This window comes from Mycteria americana, chromosome 9 (genome assembly GCF_035582795.1).
Source record: "Mycteria americana isolate JAX WOST 10 ecotype Jacksonville Zoo and Gardens chromosome 9, USCA_MyAme_1.0, whole genome shotgun sequence".
Classification (NCBI taxonomy): Eukaryota; Metazoa; Chordata; class Aves; order Ciconiiformes; family Ciconiidae; genus Mycteria; species Mycteria americana.
The window spans coordinates 23,292,363-23,310,345 of record NC_134373.1 but is presented as its reverse complement, the minus strand read 5'-3'; the positions used below and the strand labels follow the sequence as shown (position 1 = coordinate 23,310,345).

Sequence of the window (17,983 nt, the reverse complement as noted above, 5' to 3'; positions counted from 1 at the left end):
TGGGGGTCGGTCTCTTCTCCCAGGTAACAAGTGATAGGACGAGAGGAAATGGCCTCAAGGTGCGCCAGGGGAGGTTTGGATTAGATATTAGGAAATTTTTCTTCACTGAAAGGGTTGTCAAGCATTGGAACAGGCTGCCCAGGGAAGTGGTTGAGCCGCCATCCCTGGAGGTATTTAAAGGACGTTTGGATGAGGTGCTTAGGGACATGGTGTAGTGGTGGTCTTGGTAGTGTTAGGTTTATGGTTGGACTCGATCTTAAAGGTCTTTTCCAACCTATACGATTCTGTGATTCTATGTGCAGATTCATTGCTTCTCCAAGGGACTGCTGAGAAACACAACAGCAATCTAAAAAATCCTCTAGTATGCCACGAGCTCCATTAACCCCTGTCAGTACACAGTAATTCTTTGTGATAGTGGAATGTAATGTTATAACAGTATTTTGTAAGCTGCATGTAGATTAAGACTGTTATTAATAATTAATACTCAACATTTTACATTAATCTTTATATTTCTTTTCCTGTGGTAGCATGTTTTCTTCAAAAGTAAAAGTTGGGCATATCCAAATCAATTAAATGATTACAGTAACATTATATTGCTTTTCATTTTCTCAATGGTATCCATGGAAATGAATGTGCCTTTTTTCATAAATATAGATATAGGTCTGTGTGCATGCGTACACATGTGTGCATGTATTTATAGCTTGAAAAAAACATAACTATATATGTGTATATATATGTAATTTAAAAAAGCATATATATGTGTTTGTGTACATATATATGTAAAAGTGCAGTAAATGTGGTAATGGTGTACAGAAACGTTGAATGGTATTTTAAATGTAAAGCTTGTGCCAGGATGCCACAGAACTGAAGAGAAGAGTGAGAAGCTACAGGGTTTATACATATTGTTTACTAGGGTCCCAGTCATGGTAACTGAAGAAACATATCTGTCTCCCTCCCCCCAAGGTTTAGGGATTTGTGGGAATCAGGTGCTTCTTTTTAGTAAGAAGCCTGCACGATATATGCAGGAAACAAATTAATTCATGCCATTCGTGTGAGGAGAGGTGGTTTGTGCTTGTTTCTTTGTTCCTTGAAGAAAGTTTACTATTTCACTCATAGGTTGTTTGCTAATCATTTTACTGGAATCAGGATTTCACTTTGTTTTAAATCAGAACTTTTTTCTAAACTCATGGTTAGGGAAGTTGACAGGTGAATCTGTGCTGGCCCAAACTTTATCTCAGATGCAACTGGAAAGTTTCTCTAATTTATGTCAGTTAACCTTCTGTGAATTGCTGAAGCATGTTACAGACCAACTATGCTCACCCCTGCCATTAAATACAATTCTTAAGCGGGGGGGGGGGGGGTGTGTGTGTCAGTGAAGTTGTTTAACAGGTCTGAAAACTGCTAGATACAATCATTAAACAGTTTTATATTTAAGATAATTCTAGGAAAGCACAGGGAACACCAGTACTTGTTTGCTCTTTATTCAAAATATGTGCACCTACTTATTTGAAAGAATAAATTAAAGCTATAGAGTGAAAACAGGTCTCAAGGAAACTAGCTGAAAAACCAAAAAAAGTTGTTTAAATTTCTCCATAAAACTCAATTCAGGGCTTCTGAGATTTTTTTTTTTTAACGACCTGCATACTTCCACATTCACATTGCTGCTTTTCATATTATTCATGGTTAAGCTACTCAGTTTGCTCACCTGCAGTGAGGTCAGCCCAGCAATATTCCTGTGTATTATGTTTATTTTCTTTTCAGCAGGATGGTCTCTGCTTAAAGGGCAAATGGTTGCAGTAAGCCAGTCCTGTCAGTTAGTAATTATGAAGTGTCAAGTGGTTCCAGTAAAAGGCAGGAAGAACTCTGGTGTGTGGAGTTGCTCTGGGAGATGGAGAGTGAAAGGCTCTTGTAGCCTTTGTTAGTCAAGAGCAGAGTTTTATTTTACTGAGTTTCATGTCACAGGGAAAGAACCTGAAATAATGTTTGGCATGCAGCTGGACCACCTTGGGTTGGGGCAGAGGCCTGCAGATTGTAATTCTTTTTCTGAACAGCATCTGTAAGAGACAGAAACTAATGGCAATATAGATTTTTAAAGTGATTTGCCTCAGTTTAAAATGCCAAAAATGGGATCTCGGGAATGCTGAGAACACTGACCAAACGTCCCTCCAGGGTATCTCAAACCTGTAATCAAAGAAATTCAGTCCCCTTAAGCGGAGGCTTGTACCGAATGTTCTGGGAAGAATCTGTCTGCTGTTAATGCAGCCAATGTGTAGAGCAGGAGTAATAAATACTATTACTTTCCAGACTCTGACCGGATTATAAAAAACAATAATCATACCTGTTGTTATAAGATTCTTTGTTAGATTTGGGAAACTGCTTGACTCCCTAGTTAAATTCACTGAAGCATTTCCAGCATGAAAACCTGAGCCAGCAGACATTTTCCATTATCCTGTTATGTCATGACTGACTTCAGTTTTTACAGTTTCTATGACAACCATGATTTTTGATTGGTAAAGAATAAAGTGCTAAAAGATTTTTTTTGGTTTTTTTGGACTGTACAGTATTTTTCCATCAAAGGAGTTGAGTGAAAACATCAAGATGTTTTTTGCTAATCAGTATTGTAATTGAATTGCAGCCTAAATGTGGATACCTGTTTGTGGCAGACTCCACATACACTAATTTTTCAGATAGAACAGATGAGAAAATAGCCCTGTTACAGTTGCCAAATAACTTTCAGGAAAATTAATGATAATTTATACTTACAATTTAAGACATTCTTATTTTTCAGATCACGTAGATATTTACATTCCCATGTTAAGCCCTAAAGAAATGTACTTATCAAGACATGGCTCGAAGCAACACACCAGGTCGTTTTCTGAGATTCTTTGCAAGTCTTCAGCAAAATGGTACTTGGGAACTAATGATAGAATTTCATCAGCTGGGAGTCAAAAATAAAGGAGAGAGGAACAAGAACATGACTTGCTGGATTATAAGAGAACAGAGCGAGGGGTCAGAATGCACAGGTGAACAATTAATTGTTACTGGGGAAATACAGAGAGGAGCTAATAAAGAGCTGATCAGGGTGGGAAGATGGGCTTGCTGACTATGTCGTGTATGAAGGAAAAGAGAGAAGGAGGTTCCCTGAGACAAGAGGAGCTTGACAAGCATCAGGGTGTTTTTCAGTAAGAGCAAGAAAGCAGTGGTAACAGATTTTACTTGGTAAATATGTCAGTTTGCAGAAAGGGCTACAGATTGGCTGGCTCATAACTGGCAAAAGAGGGAGGGCTAATGAACAGAATGAGAATGAGCCAGCTTATCAAGATCAAAGGAATTTAATGCTCCAGCAGTTTGCAAATTCTTAGTCAGTGAAAGTGACTCATCCCCTTTCACTACATTGATGTGTGTGCAACATCTTTCAAAAACACATTAGAAAATTACTGGGAAATGTTGATTTGGATTCTGTAGCACTTCCGGATCTGTTCTGTGTTTATTAGTTAGAGAACAGCACCTTGCACTAAGAACGTATGTATAAATCCTGGTCCATATTCAGGAGTATCTACTGTCAGCGGGTCTGGAACCATCTTTTGCAGGCAAATCTGGGATCCCTAGTTCAGAATGATGCTAACATGATGTGTGAAGTGATATTTGCTGATTGGCTCTTGTCTGTGAGATTTGCTAAAAATTAAACATGATGATTGGATTTTGTCCTTGATTTGTGATGCAGAACAAAAATTAGAGTCGCAATTGGAGTAGTATACTAGATTGAGTCTTAGCCACTAGTTTTAGACATTTTATAGCAGTTGATGTCTTTAGATGCCATTACAAGATGCAAAATAATTTTAATAACTTCATGGACTAATTTATACACATAGAATGTGAAGTTTCTTTTTTCTCACCTGGGACACGTGCATGCAATTTTAGAAACACAAAATCATGATGACTGTGGCTTTCTTGATGAAGAGGAATGTACCTAAGCCCAAAGTCTTTAAAATCCTTTCAGAAGTTCTTCTTTTCAGCTAACTTCTAGCTTGGATTTGAACTAGTCTTACCCAACATCCTTTTCTGGAGAAACCATAAGGTTGGGATGTAGGTGGGCTTTAATTTAGTGAAGGCTTGCTCCATGGTCTTTGGCAAATAATACCAGAATTTAAAATGTGTTTCTAAGTGTAAAAAAACTTAGATGTCTTGGGTACTAAAAGTACATGTCCTGCTCTTCAGGCATCAAGAAACATTATGACAACATTTGGATACCAGTGAAAGCTGTGGGTGGCCTGATACCATTACATTAGCTTCTGTAGGGAAATCATTCATGAATCAAATCATAAAGGAGGGAAAAATGGATTTTTCTGTTACCAGTTTATAACTTCTAGTAGCTTAATTTTTTGTCTGAAAAATTTTCTTCATGCTTGTTTTCAAGACTGCTCTATCCTAACACTAGCTTTTACTCCTAGTGAGAGTCCCAGTGGCCCTTCACCAGCTTTCTTTGAATTTGCTTTATGTGCTCTTACAAAGCAAATGAATCTTCAGAAAGACTTACAATATCCTCTCTTCTTATCTAGTGCCACATTTTGTTTCATACGTTTAGTACATATTCTGCATTTTACACTGGTTTACAGCTCTTTACTACCAGTCTTTAAAGATGGCTTTAAAGATGTTTTGAAAAGTAGAACCAAGTTAGAATTAGTGCTTTTAACAAATTACATTGTCTTAGTGTCCGTTACTGTAAACTTTATAACTAATTTCAGTGTGTACCACCCTCAGTACGTGAGCCGTTGGGTAGTGTTTTCTCCTTGCTGAACGCTGCTCTGCTGTTCTTTGCTCACACAAGCAGTAGGCACGACTTAGGGGGATTTAGCAGTAAGCACGACTGAGGGGAGTTAACACCAGGAGGACAGGGACATAAAGGCGCAGTTTCTACTGGTTGTGGATCTTCTTTTAGAGGTTCCTTCCATCCAGTGGCTTGTTCCTGCTCAAAGGTTTTCCCTATCAGTTGATACAGCTTCCAAAGCTGTTGTTTGTGTGACCACGCTGTAAAGAGATCTTAAGTCTCTAGCAGTGAGCTGGGAACAGCCTTCTGTGTGGTTTGGTTTTTTTGGTGTGGGTATTTTTTTTTGTTAGGTTTGGTTTTTTTCTGTTTGTTTGTTGTTTTTTGTGGGGGTTTTTAATAGACTAGCAGTTGTGCTTGCAAAGCAGAATTAACAAGGATGAACTTAGGAGTTTTATTTTGGTCCTTCATGATGAAACTTTTTTCTAATGCATATAAGAAAGATGCAACTGTGTCTTCTTGTCTGTGTTTTCAGTATTATCAGCCTTCAGTGATCAAGAGCTTTATATTCTGATTTTTATTATGTCATTTGTATTGTACTAGGGCTTTTTGGCCCCATTGGGCCTAGACTTGGACCTGCTTGAGATGAAGGCCTGTATCTGCATACAGAAAATACAGACAGACTTCCTCAAATAATTTACAGTCTTATAAGACAGCAAGCATATAGAGTAAATGTAGAACTGTAGGGAGGAATGGATCCATGGAAATTACTGACGTGTGAGCAAAAAATTAAAGAACTTTGATTGAAACATTAGGGGAAAAAGAAAAGTACTCTGCCTTCTGGAGGCTGTATTGGCTTCTTGCTTTCTTCTTTCTTTGTAGACCAGCTTCATCTCCCACACGTATTAGAGTCTTGCTGTTTGCTGAGATGTCCTGGTGCTCATGGCAGTCCACTGGTGTGCACCAAGCATGAAGTGTATTGAAGATCCTGATACTTACAGGAATAAAAGTAGACTGAGTATCAATCCCCCCCAAAATACCGTAGTGACATTTTCAGCAGCTCCAGTTAGGAAAATACATACAAACTATTATTTCTTTGGAATTTGCCAATTCAGTGAAGTAAAAACAGTTACAGGGGTTATTTGATTTTTGCTATAGCTTTGATGGAAATCAGACAGCTTTCTCAACTTTCTCCGTTCCATGATAGCTTGTCTGTTTGGTTTCCCAGCAATCTTGTAGTGGTGTCTTGTGTTCATCTGCCAGTGGTTTTGAGCTTGCAAGAGTCTAAAGCAAGTGAGGGGACATGATTCTTCATTGATGCTATTCAACGCTATTGATCATCGTTCTTCTGTTCATTAAATATGGTGTTTGATTGTGTATGTGAATACTGATGCTACCCTACCACAATGTATTTGTAGTACTAATAGCATTAAGACATGTGGGTACCATCCAGACCTCGAAGCTTGTATTTCAGAGTTTTCATAATAACGTGTAAAAAAAAAAAAAAAAAAAAAAAAAAAAAAAAGTAGCTGGTTTAGTCTGAACTCACGTAATAGTGAAATGACTCTGTTCTAAAGGGGAAAACCAGTTAGCAGTTGTCAAGGACACTGACGTGTCCTGTTATTTCCCAGTTCACTATCAAAGACAATTAGAGTCTTTTTGTAACGTGGAGTCTTTTGTATTTTAATGAATTCATTATCAACTATGCATGCCCCAGAGTAATAGTGGTGAGAAAGGGATTTTCACCATCAGACTGACTGAAGACTATACTACTTCCTCCCAAGTGAGGCTTTAACTGTCATTATCCATGGCTCCAGCCTTGTTACATGATTGGGTTTCACTGTGTGCTTGTGTGTAAAATAATAATACGCCAACCCATTAACTCCCACTTGCAATGAATGTACTGAATACATCATTGGAGAACTCGCTGCATGCTTATCAAAGACAGCTTAACCTAATGTGAGTGCTTTCTGAACTTCTGTATTACTGACGTTTGGTGGGTTGCTCTGTATAAATATTTTTCTTATTTGCAATTTCTTGTAAAGTTGGTTGTCTCCATTTTGGAGACTCCAGGCTTAAGATGCAGATAAAGAGTAGATTTTTAGTACTGAAAATTAGTTTTTGTGTGCTTCCAACTGGTTAGCCGAGTAGTTTACCTACACAAGGATATTAGGGGATACTCTTGAAAGTGTTAAAGCGGGAGTTATGTTTGGAAGTAAACTAATTGCAATTCCAAGCATTTCTTTAGCTCTTTCTTATTTCAACTGAGACTGTATTTGTACATCACCTGCTAGCAAAGAAAGCAGCCATAGGCAGTGGTCATCTGTAGAGCTATAGTTCAGCACTGGTTACTATGGAAACCGTAGGTGACCTACATTTTACCAAAAAGTGATAAAGTTTCTGTGATTTTTTTAAGTGAAGCACACCTATTGATTTCTATTACTGTTTATAATCTTTACACATTATTTCACTCAAGTAGTATTATTAGTTTTGAGTGATTAGTGTGAAAATCTTGGAGCAGAGATACCATTTCATTGTTACACTACTACTTAAAATTAGTAAAAATTGTCACCTTTGCTGTCATGTCTAATTGTATGTTCTTAGGAAGAAAGTAACACAATTTAATTAATTACAGTGTGCATTATAATAATGTATTATTTATATAGCTACCAGTGTATGGTCTATAATGGCTTGCAGTGGAAAGGCTCATTCTTGTGAATTTATCTATTTGACTAACAAGTCAGTAGGCTACTATATGAATAAAGTTACTCAAACTATTGGCCTTTGAAGAAGCATCAAAGGTGCTTCTGGCTTTAGTAAATTCAGCTTGTCGTTGCCTTTAAGTGAGAATTTTCTCAAAAAATGAGAATATACTACAGACATTGTTAGAGAAAAGAGCAGCCAGAAGAGATGACAATGTGTGATATCTGAAATAAAGCTTGAGTTGGCATTTTAAATATACATTTCTCACTATGAGATTAACACCAAAGGGTAAGTGTTGGGCTAGAGCATGTGCCTAATGAAGTCATTAAATGTTGTGATTTGTCTAGAACTTTGGCTTGCAGATGAACCAGGCCTGGATTTTTCAGAAAATTTTGTTAAAACAGGTTCTCAGAGAAAGGATTTACCTTTAATGGTTTTTATTTGGGTGGCTTTGTTGGTATTTCGATTAAAAACCCTGTTCTACTTTGAATTGCTTAGTGTACTTTGTAGTGTGAAGGAATCTTTAGTTTCACAGAAATTAAGGACAGAGAAAAGCTAAAATATAGACTTGTTTGGGACCAGATATATTTTCCCTCATTACTTGATGGACCACCTGCTAATTAGAACCCTCTCTCATAGCCATCAGAGTCTATCATGACATTTGGTGGGACTACTAGAGGTTGAGGTGGGACTATACAGCTGTATAACTGCCCATATTTGCAGTCCTTCCTCACTGTTCATAGATGATCATATGCATCCTGCAGCTGATAATGGAACCACATCCTGATTTTCTCCTCTATATCCCACTTTCTCTTCTCTGCCCACACATATTTTGTAGCCCCATTTATTGCTCTGAAGTTCATACAGCCTGCTCAGTTTGATCTATACTGCGTGGCATGCTACGCTCCATCACTTCAGTCCTGTGTTACTGGATTAGCTACCAACTCATTCGTTTGCATACCTCAAAAAATAAAACACTTTTTGTTTGTTACCTTCTTTCTTGCTCCAGAAAGCTCGAGTTGCATGCACTGTGTCCATCTGCCTACACTGATACATGCAAACGGCAGCAGTAGTATTGGCAAGAAACATTAATTACTTGTGTGAAACAGCCAGTACTAAATGCTTTTGGGAGTTGATCTAGTTTGCCTTTATGATGCAGACTTTAATTATCACCTAAACTTCCTGTAGCATGATCAAAAACTTTGTTTTCCCAAATTATTTTGAACCTAAAAAATCTTAAGCATGCCTTCAATAGAGAATGGCGCAGTAAGCGCTGCACCACTGATGCTTAAGATCATAGCAAAGACGGTGTGTGGGAGTTATATGCCCAGAAGAGTCATGGCCTGTGCTGAAGGAGGATATTAAAATTGCCAGAGGTCTAGCTGGAGTCTGTACCAAAGCTTCTTTGTAATCACGTCGTTCTGAACTAGCCGTGAGCCCAAAATACCTTCCAGGCACATTTGAAGTGTATCTCTACTGCTTCTGGCCATAAGCCTGTCTCCAGCTATGCTCAATTTTCAGTGCCACAGAAGAAGGTGAAAAATGATCAGTCAAGCCGTAGAAACCAGATTCTACATTCAGAAATGTTGAAATGAATATTCCTTTCTGATGCTCTGCAAGTTGAGTTGAAATACGGAACCAAGATAAGATTTTGATGTTGTTTTAAAGCAGGATCACAAGTGTTAGGGGCCAGAAGGGAAAGTGACACAAAGAGGCATCTGTGATGGCAAAGCCAGAACTGTCGCTGGCTTGTGCCACCAGACCCTTCGCCCTTTACCACAGCCACGTCCACAAGTGTGCAGGATCAAATATTTTTTTCAAAACCTACATCCAAAAATGTCTTTTAGAAAGATATCAAACCTTGCTTTAAGGACTTCAACAGATGGCAAGTCTGTCACCTGCCTTGGTAAGCAGGATTAATGTTTAATTGTCCTTGCTGTTACTGAATTTTGTTCTCTTCAGTGAAAGACAGGGAGGTTTGCAGACTTCCCGTTGTGTCGGAGCAGACGTAGCTCGTGTACCAGAAACTGAATGTGCATACGGGCTATGTGCTCAAAGATTGTATGATTGTTTATACTAAAAAGTCAGGTCTGCTCTTCTGAAATATTTTATATTTTATACGTTAGTCAATAATTGTTTGCAATAATTAAATATTTTGGTAAAATAACTTCTGTGGCTTACTCATACGTGTGACTCATGCTGTTCTGGTTTTTTTTTCCCCCCCTAATATGGTAATTGGTTTCATTGCAAACAAACTGAATTTTCTGTTTATTCTGTGAGTGTGCATAAGGCGTCGCTAATACTTTGATAGAAATTCTAAAAGTTTGTTGGTATCATTTTAACAGTAATGAGACATGAATTTCATTTTTTTAAGGACAGATTAAGGAAATGTCTACAGACTGAAAACATGATTTCAGAGGTCTAAAAATCTCCTGAGAGAAACTGGCGTTCTTTGAGATCACAAGGTCAGTAGTACAGTAGCAGTTATTCACATGCATATATCTATACAATTATGCAGGCCCAATTTCAATTTTGTACCATTTGATGGTGCAAAACATGATATTATATTTTACATCTCTGCAGAGATTTTATTAGCAATTTTAGAACAACATTAGTAAAAAATTCCAATTTCCAGCTGCAGCTTTATGTTTAAAAATGCTTAAAATTCATGCTAAAAGCTATTGGATTAGTATACATCAGCAGCTTCCAATGTAATTAGATTTATACAGGAAAAATGTTTCTAACTTGTTGCCTGTGTTTGTAAATGAATTAATTACTGCATATTTGCATCTTTCTTCACTTGCTTGCAAAGGTACAAGCTGTTTAATATTTTGGAAAAGGAAACACAAAGTTATCTGAAGAGGTACTTTCAAAGCTTGTATTTTAATTTGTCACATCATGATGTGATTTATTTTTTTTCCCAAGACTGGAAGTAGTGTATATGATTTATTCAGCTACAAAAAGCTAGCCAACACATCTCAAGTAGTAAATGTGTTCGGAGAACTGGGTGTAATCAGTGTAATATTTTAATAACATCACAAAGTAATTTAAAATGCTTGATAAATAGCAAGAAAATGATGATAGCATCTTCTCTTGGATAATGTGTTCATAATTTGTTGTAAGTTTTGCTCAGATACTAGAAAACATGTATAATTGTTATATTTTAGATGTTTGTTATTAGAATGTTATTTTTAAATGCTACATGTACTGATGAAGGGAAAGTCAGAAAGCAAAAGTGTAGTTAACAGTTATCCTGAAGGGTCTGTTTGGATTATGGATTAACCATGATATGAATGCAAACATTAAACCTGGCTTTTCATGAATGACTGTGGGTCTAAACGTAGTAGTATGCTGCTTATGTACAGCATCATGTGGACATGCACATGTAGGGCAATATTCCATGACCACAGAGTTACTGATCTCCTTTTCCTGTTTACCTTGTTGAACATTTTTATAGCCTGACTCAAATGAACTTTTTATATGATTTCTTTTTACCTTATCTGGATTATCCTTATCACATATTATTGAAGGCAGTTGGCAGTTGATTCTCTTTCAGTAGCTTAAGCCTTATATTATGTTGTGTCTGATTTTGATTATCTGATGAGTTTCTACAGTGAAGAGGAGGACGCATGCCGCTTAATGAAGGCTCACTTGGGCCAACTTTCCTCATCTTTACTGTATAAGTGAAGATGAATTCATTAGAATTTTTGCATAATAATAATTTAAGAAAGAATAACACTTTCAATATAGAAAGATTTTTCTTTTGCTATACTCAAGTGATATGAAGTGTATTCCTTTTGTGTGCTTAGCATGCAGTAAGGTGGAACTATAATGGAAAAAAAACCCAGAAAACAGTACTGCTGACTTAAGAGGTGCTCCATTAAGTTAGATTGGTAAATGCTGCAGGATAACTTTCCAAATGATCCTTGGTGTTACCGTTGTTCCACTGCTGGGTGCAATTAAAAACGTGATTTAGAAAGGTAATAGACCAATATTGCTTTAGTGGCTGCATCAGAGGGGGGGGGGGGGGGTTGGGGAATTTTCAAGTACCAAGTCATTTACATTAAGGCAAGCTGAATAGCTCACTGTTAATTTGTGCCCTTCTCTAGACAGATGGGATATATATGTAAAATTTTGAGAAAATCTTCAGCAGCGTGTTATGTTTGTGTTGTGGTATAATAATAACTTCAACTGTTTTTGAATTAGGGCATATAAATAGATCTTGCAACATAAGGCTTAATCATACAGTCATTATTGAAGAAGAACTTGAAAATGAGGCTTAGTATCTACATGATAATGCTGTATGTGTAACTTTCTTTTCAGGGTTCTGGTGATGTTTGGTGGTGTGTTTTGTTTTTTTTTTTCTTCCCTCCCCACCTTGGCTTCATTAACTCTTAATGGGTTTTAGAGATCAGAGGAGGCTTGGCCAGAACTCAGTAGTAGTAACAAATCTGTAAAGAGATTTGGCAATTAATAGATGTGCAAACATACAGAATCCTTTGGATTATTCCTCCAGAGCATAACACTGAAGATCATCAAAACCAATGCACTGAGTGCTATGACGTTCTGTTCTGTCAACAAACTATAACATAATTTTATATTAGAATTCATTTTAATTCAAATCTTTAATATTTATATCAAACGAAGAATGTATTAGGATTTCTCAAAAGTCCATGATTTAGGAATCTAAGCCTCATTACTTTTTAATAGAATGAAGGCTTGTCATTCAGTTGTGTACTTTAATCAAATTTCTGTCAAATAACGTTGTGTCACATTGCTCGATCTTTTCTTGGTAAGAGTAATATTTTAGAGCTCAAAGGTACTGTAAAGGAACCAGTGTCTAACATAAGCTCAGTTTACTAGATAATGCTTGCCCTGATCTTGCTTATCATATTTTAGCATTTATTGTTTTGCTGAAAATGGAAGTAAGAAAAAAAAAATTCATTTATTTCAGTAAGCATGAAAACATGTGTCAGATTTCTGAAATTAATTTCTTAGGTGCCTAAATGTTACTGAACTTGCAAAAATTGTTGATACAATTGTACCTAAAATTCTGGGTCATCATCAGACACTGGAAGACAGTTACTGCCTACTACTAATTCCTGGTTATATCTGCTATTGTAATCCTGCAGTGGGAAGCCAAGCTTTTGTCATAGTGTTCTGAGTTGAGACGTGGAGGAAGGATCCGAGTCCGTCGTCCCCCCCCCCCCCCCCCCCCCCCCCCGCTTCTCCCTCTGGTACTCAGAATTAGGTTTCTGGACTATGTAAGAGCTCAGTTGAAAGGGGTTTCCTTTTCCAGGCTTTATTTAGTAAATAACATAAGTAACCTATCTAATACATGAGGTAATAGCATAAATAAATAACATGATAACAGATGCTATCTGTTTTTTTGCATTTTTTTTTTCTCCTTGTCCTCCCTTTTGTGAAGGGGAATCTTTCTTCTATGTGCTTTTTAAACGGCAGGTTAACTGCTGTAGCTAATTCACAGGAATAAGCAAATTCCAAAATAAGGACAAGCTGGGAAAATTAATAATTTAACCTCAGAGAGGTGGGATCTGCACAGAATTACAATGAAAAGTTTTTGCAAAGGCTTTTGTGTTAACCACTTAAGTTTAAAGTAGCTTCAGAAGTGCTTGTTCTGCAGTTGTTTCATGACAGACTACAGTCTGCCAGTTCAAGCATCTTGTCACTTCTGTGCCTTCTTCCTCAGGCATCTTTTCCACGCTTTGTGGACACCCCCTCTACACCTCTCTTCCCATACAGTGTCACAACAGCCTCTGCTTAATTTCTTTCTCCCTGTGGATCAGCCCTCCTCAGAATTGTCAACAGTCATCACAGCCTCAAAAGAGCAAGCGTATTAAGGTATACACTTTGGTGCATCAAGCAAAGCCATTTTTCCATTTCTGGAGTGGTTTCCCCTCTCTGAATATTACTGGATTTGAATTTCTCTTTCAGTTACAGAACAGACAAATGATAGAAATTTCTGCATACCTGTAAGATGACAGATACAATTTTGAAGAAAGAGATTTTGTCTCTACCATACATAAGAGGGAGGAATTGCTAGCTGATAACAATTCTGCTCTTGATTTTTTTTTTTTTTTTATTTCTTTCCGTGTCCAAACACAAGGTTCCTGTCCACCATTTATCTCCGCACCCCAATCTCTGGCTAACAACGAAGGGAAAACAAAAAGCAAAAAACCTCAAACGGACCCCAAACCAAACCCCATCTACAACTCTTGAAATGACTCCACATTTACAAGGTCTGAATGGTGATGGGGATGAAAAAAGTACATACTCAAGTCTCAGTCCACTGTCTTAAATGGAGGGAGCAGAGGGACAGCATAAATCACTAATCTAATTGTGCTGGAACAGCTGCCCAGATATAACAACTGTGAAATCTGTAGTAGAAACCTGATTAAGTTGTTTTTTAACCACTGTGTTATCTAACTTAGCTCTCTGTGCTGTATCACAGTATCTGGATCCAGTGGCTGCTTTAAGACATTTTAGCTGGTGGGGATAAACCCCGGTGAGAGTTACTGCACAAATGCAGTATATACATCCTCTTCCGTGGTGCTGGCTTGGTGCTAGCATGTGTACTCACTTAGCACAGGAGAGATGTGAGACATGCAGAGATTTACTAAAGGCTATAAATTGCTGAAGGGGACGACTCCCACTATCACAAATCCAACAGCTTTCCCATGCCAGGATATATAAAACTGCAGGACAACTGAACAGAGGATATTTCAGGAACAAGTGGCATAGTCTTATTTTTTAAAAGGACATAATTTAATTTTATGTGATGGTGCCTGCATTTTAATGCATAGCATAATAAAGCCTGAACCCTTTGGCTGAGGTCAGTCTATCCTACTAGTGTCTTCTTTTAGGAGTAGTTAAGCATATGAAGAAAAATTCTTCTCTTCCCTTAAACATTTTCCAGTGGTTCAGTACAAGAGGTTTTAATCAGAATCCCAATATATGGGAACTTGGAAGATTTATGTGACTATAAATTCCCTCATAGCACTTTTCTCCAAAGAAGTTAGAAATACAGAATAAAAAGATAAAAAGGCATGTGTCCCATGTTCCACCTTGGAGAACAACTGCTGCAAAATTTCTCTCATAGTACTAGAGGCTTGTATGGTAAGTTGTGGAGCTGTGGTTTCTATTCTGAGAGTTTTGTTCAGAAACCAGTATTAGCTAAAAAAAAATTATTTACTGGAGAGGGCAAACCCCAGTATTTAGAGAGCAAAATTAATTTGTACATTTTGTACTTCTTATTATGTAAGCTATAAAAATGCCCAAGTTGTCCATTTCAGGACTGGGAACCAGTTTAAAAATCTGAAGTAATTCCACTGGAGAAGGTATGTATTATGTAAAGAATAAGTACTTTCATAGTATCTCTACCCTTTTGTCTGTGAAGATACAGATTGTGTTGATAATATGATGTAGTGTTTGAAATGGGACACAGGGACTTCAGAGACTTGTATTCTAGGCTCTAGAGTTTCCTTCCTTTGGGAATTTGAAGAATTCATTAAATAAATCTGGCCAGGAGAGATTAAAGCCCTCTTTTAGCAAGGTGCTTAAGTTATATTCATGCTTAATGGGAATAACGGTGCTGGGACCATTGTCTTTTAATATCTGTTCTCACTCAAATGGGGCCTTAAAAAATCCAACCATCTAAAATTACAGCAGAATAAATGGTGAAGGATACTGAAGAACAATTTCAAAAAAGCATATTATTCACACTTAAATATTTTAACAATCTATTTCTCCCTACCTCTGTTTCTTCATCATCATCCCTATTATAATTTCAATTGTTTGAAAAGCATTATAATTCAGTGGTCCAGTTTAGTACTTAAGTAAGTCCTAGACACATTCTTGTTATTTCTAATCCATCAAGAGTACCCAACAGCTCCTTTATTTTCTTTATAGCAGTCTAATGAGGTCAGAAAGGTCAGAAGAAACTAGCAAGAAAGGTCAGAATGTCTTATGCATGGGTCCTTTTCTGTAGGCTGATATTCAGCATGCTGGGAACGGGTCAGGCTCTACTGTTTGGATTGTGCAGCGAAATAATGACATGACCAAGTTGACAAGTAGTCTTCATTATCCTTTCCCACAGAATGTATTTCCACGACTAGAGCAATTAGTAGGGCTTATCTTTGAGAAGAGAAATAAATGGCTTTTAACTGCTTTGTGTGTACTAAAATAATGGTAGATGGTTTAAATTTTTCCTATCTGAAGAATTTTTTTTTTTGTAAATTCAAGTGACGGGTATCACTCTGTATGAGAAGAAACAGTACTTTCCCATCCACTTACTGCTATTACTTAGAAATAGAATTGTAAAGCTCGTATCAGGCTTAAATTTTCAGACTTGCCACTATAATTTTCCTTTTTTTTTTGTTTTTAATTTTGTTATTGGCAACAGTGCAAAACAAGTCCTGATTGATTTTTCTTCCTCTAATAATTTTGACTTGTTCAATGAGACAGATTCCCTCTAACTGGTGGTCTTGAAGCATACCTTTTAATCACTAAGAGCGCAATTGTGGGATAAGTAACAATAAGATGATGTTTGAATTTTTTTTTTTTTTTTCATATGGAGAAGCTTGGCATGGAATAGTTAAACTGCTCGAGGTCTCACAAAATCACTCGTTAAAAATGGCTTTCAGGGTTTTAACTGTTCAGGGAAACTGATTTTAGGTCTCTGCTGCCAGTCCAATGCTAGCAGCTAGATAGATTCTCCATTTTACAATCCAGAGAAAAGTTTTGAAATAGAACTGTTAGTTAAAAGTATTAATAACACCTGTATAGTGAAAATAACAGTTGTGTAGCAATTAATAAGTGCTTGGCAGTTTCTTTGTAATATTTCTCTGATAAGAATGCATGCTATTTGTTGCTAGCTTTTATTTCTACTGTTGAATTGTACACAATCAGGCTATGGCTTGAGAGTCCTCACTGGTTACTCACTGTCTAGTAAAAATTCCCCTACATTGTATTTGACATTTAATGTATATGTGAGCCTCTGAATTTTTGGCTTTGTTCTCTGAAGATTTGGCTTTGGTTAATGGTTGGGTGTTGGATAGAGGGTTCCAGTGCTCCTACCACTAGCAGAGTCACCTTGTTTGTATGCTTAAATTGAACAAAACACTGGATGTGTGGACAGGCAGGAATTTTCACTCCAATTCTTGTTCAGGCTAGATTTGACTCAGCTGTCAGCCTGTCTAGTATTTTGGGTGTTGGCTTCCCCCACCCCTATCCATAGTAGTCTGAGGTCATTGGTATATTTTCACCAAATATTCTGATTTTGTGTAGCAAAGTGATACCTTTCATATCTTCCACTTTTTGCTCAGTGCACATTACACTTTGTACCTCTGAGTTTGCTGGAGGGTTTGGATGCAAGGGAATTGCTTTTTATTACTCCTTTTTTAATGGATAGAATTATGTTCCTAGCAAATGTTGGCAGTCAGTGTCACAGTATGGTATTTCTGGTATTCTCATTCATTTACTTTACTCTGTCATTCAGTTACTTTAGGACCCATGTGCCTTATTTTCTCTCTATATACGGAAAATACAAATGTATTTCCTAGATCTCAAAATAAACATTTTGGCCTCATCTTCCACAACCCATCTTCAAGAGTTTACCATCTTTCATCTTCTGAAATGTTGGCTTGCCTGTGTTTTTTTTCCACTCTTGGTTCTTCTACTCCTCTAATTGCTACTCAGTTTATTTTTGAAAAAGCACTTTTGTTTCCTTCCCCATCCTACACCTTTCTATACAGTTACATTTTGAGTGGCCTTTTCATTTCCATCTGTACTTTTTCTGGCTAATCAAAAAAAAAAAAAAAAGGGAAAAAGTTCATTTATGTGGTCTATGCTAACAATAGATGTATCCCTCTCAGAGTTTTACTATAAGATCATTTTCCAGTGAGCAGTTTGTCTCTCCTCCAAGATAGTTAACTGAACTCAGCTGTGAAGCAAAAAAATCTTACGCAAACTTTTTAGCATTTGCCATCTCAAGTACCACTAAATCCTGGCCTTAACAAATGCTTTCTTACTGCGTTCTCCCGTATATCTAACGCTGCTTCAAAGGTGATGTTACTTTGACCTGCTGATGCATCTCTTTGTATCCCCTTTAGCATCACACTTCTTTTTACTGTCATAAATGTATATTCTTTGCCTCTGCCTCTTGAAATAGAGGCAAGTTCTTCTTGGTCTTTTCCTCTCCACTTACCTGTCAGTGTTCATTAATATTGGTAGCTCTTAAAATTTTCAACTCCCGTGCTGTTTCTAATGTTTTGGAGCAGTTCCTGCAAATGTATTTCATTGGCTTTTAAATTCTTTTATAAACCTCACCTTTATCATTATGTGTATAAAATTTTCAGTTGGCATGTAAAAATAACTGTTATGAGATGACAAGTGATACCTCTTTGTTTTCTCTGCAATCCTAGCTCTTTGAACCCACCTTTGTTTCCTGCTTGACATTTAAGATAGCTTCTAAGGCTATATATCGGAGAGTGTTTT

General features: G+C 37.1%; 1 protein-coding gene across 6 annotated transcripts in view; it reads left to right on the top strand.

Moving 5' to 3' along the window:
* CSRNP3 (cysteine and serine rich nuclear protein 3) overlaps positions 1–17,983 on the top strand; it is a 112,170-nt gene that overhangs the window by 39,227 nt on the left and 54,960 nt on the right. The window contains exon 2 of one of the 6 annotated variants that reach the window (XM_075511688.1): positions 9,848–9,933. The exons of 4 other annotated variants lie outside the window; for them this stretch is intronic. The gene's annotated coding sequence lies outside the window, so the exon portion shown is untranslated. Of the gene's footprint in view, positions 1–9,842; positions 9,934–17,983 lie in introns of all 6 variants that reach the window. One more of the 6 variants, XM_075511687.1, reaches the window with a different exon arrangement.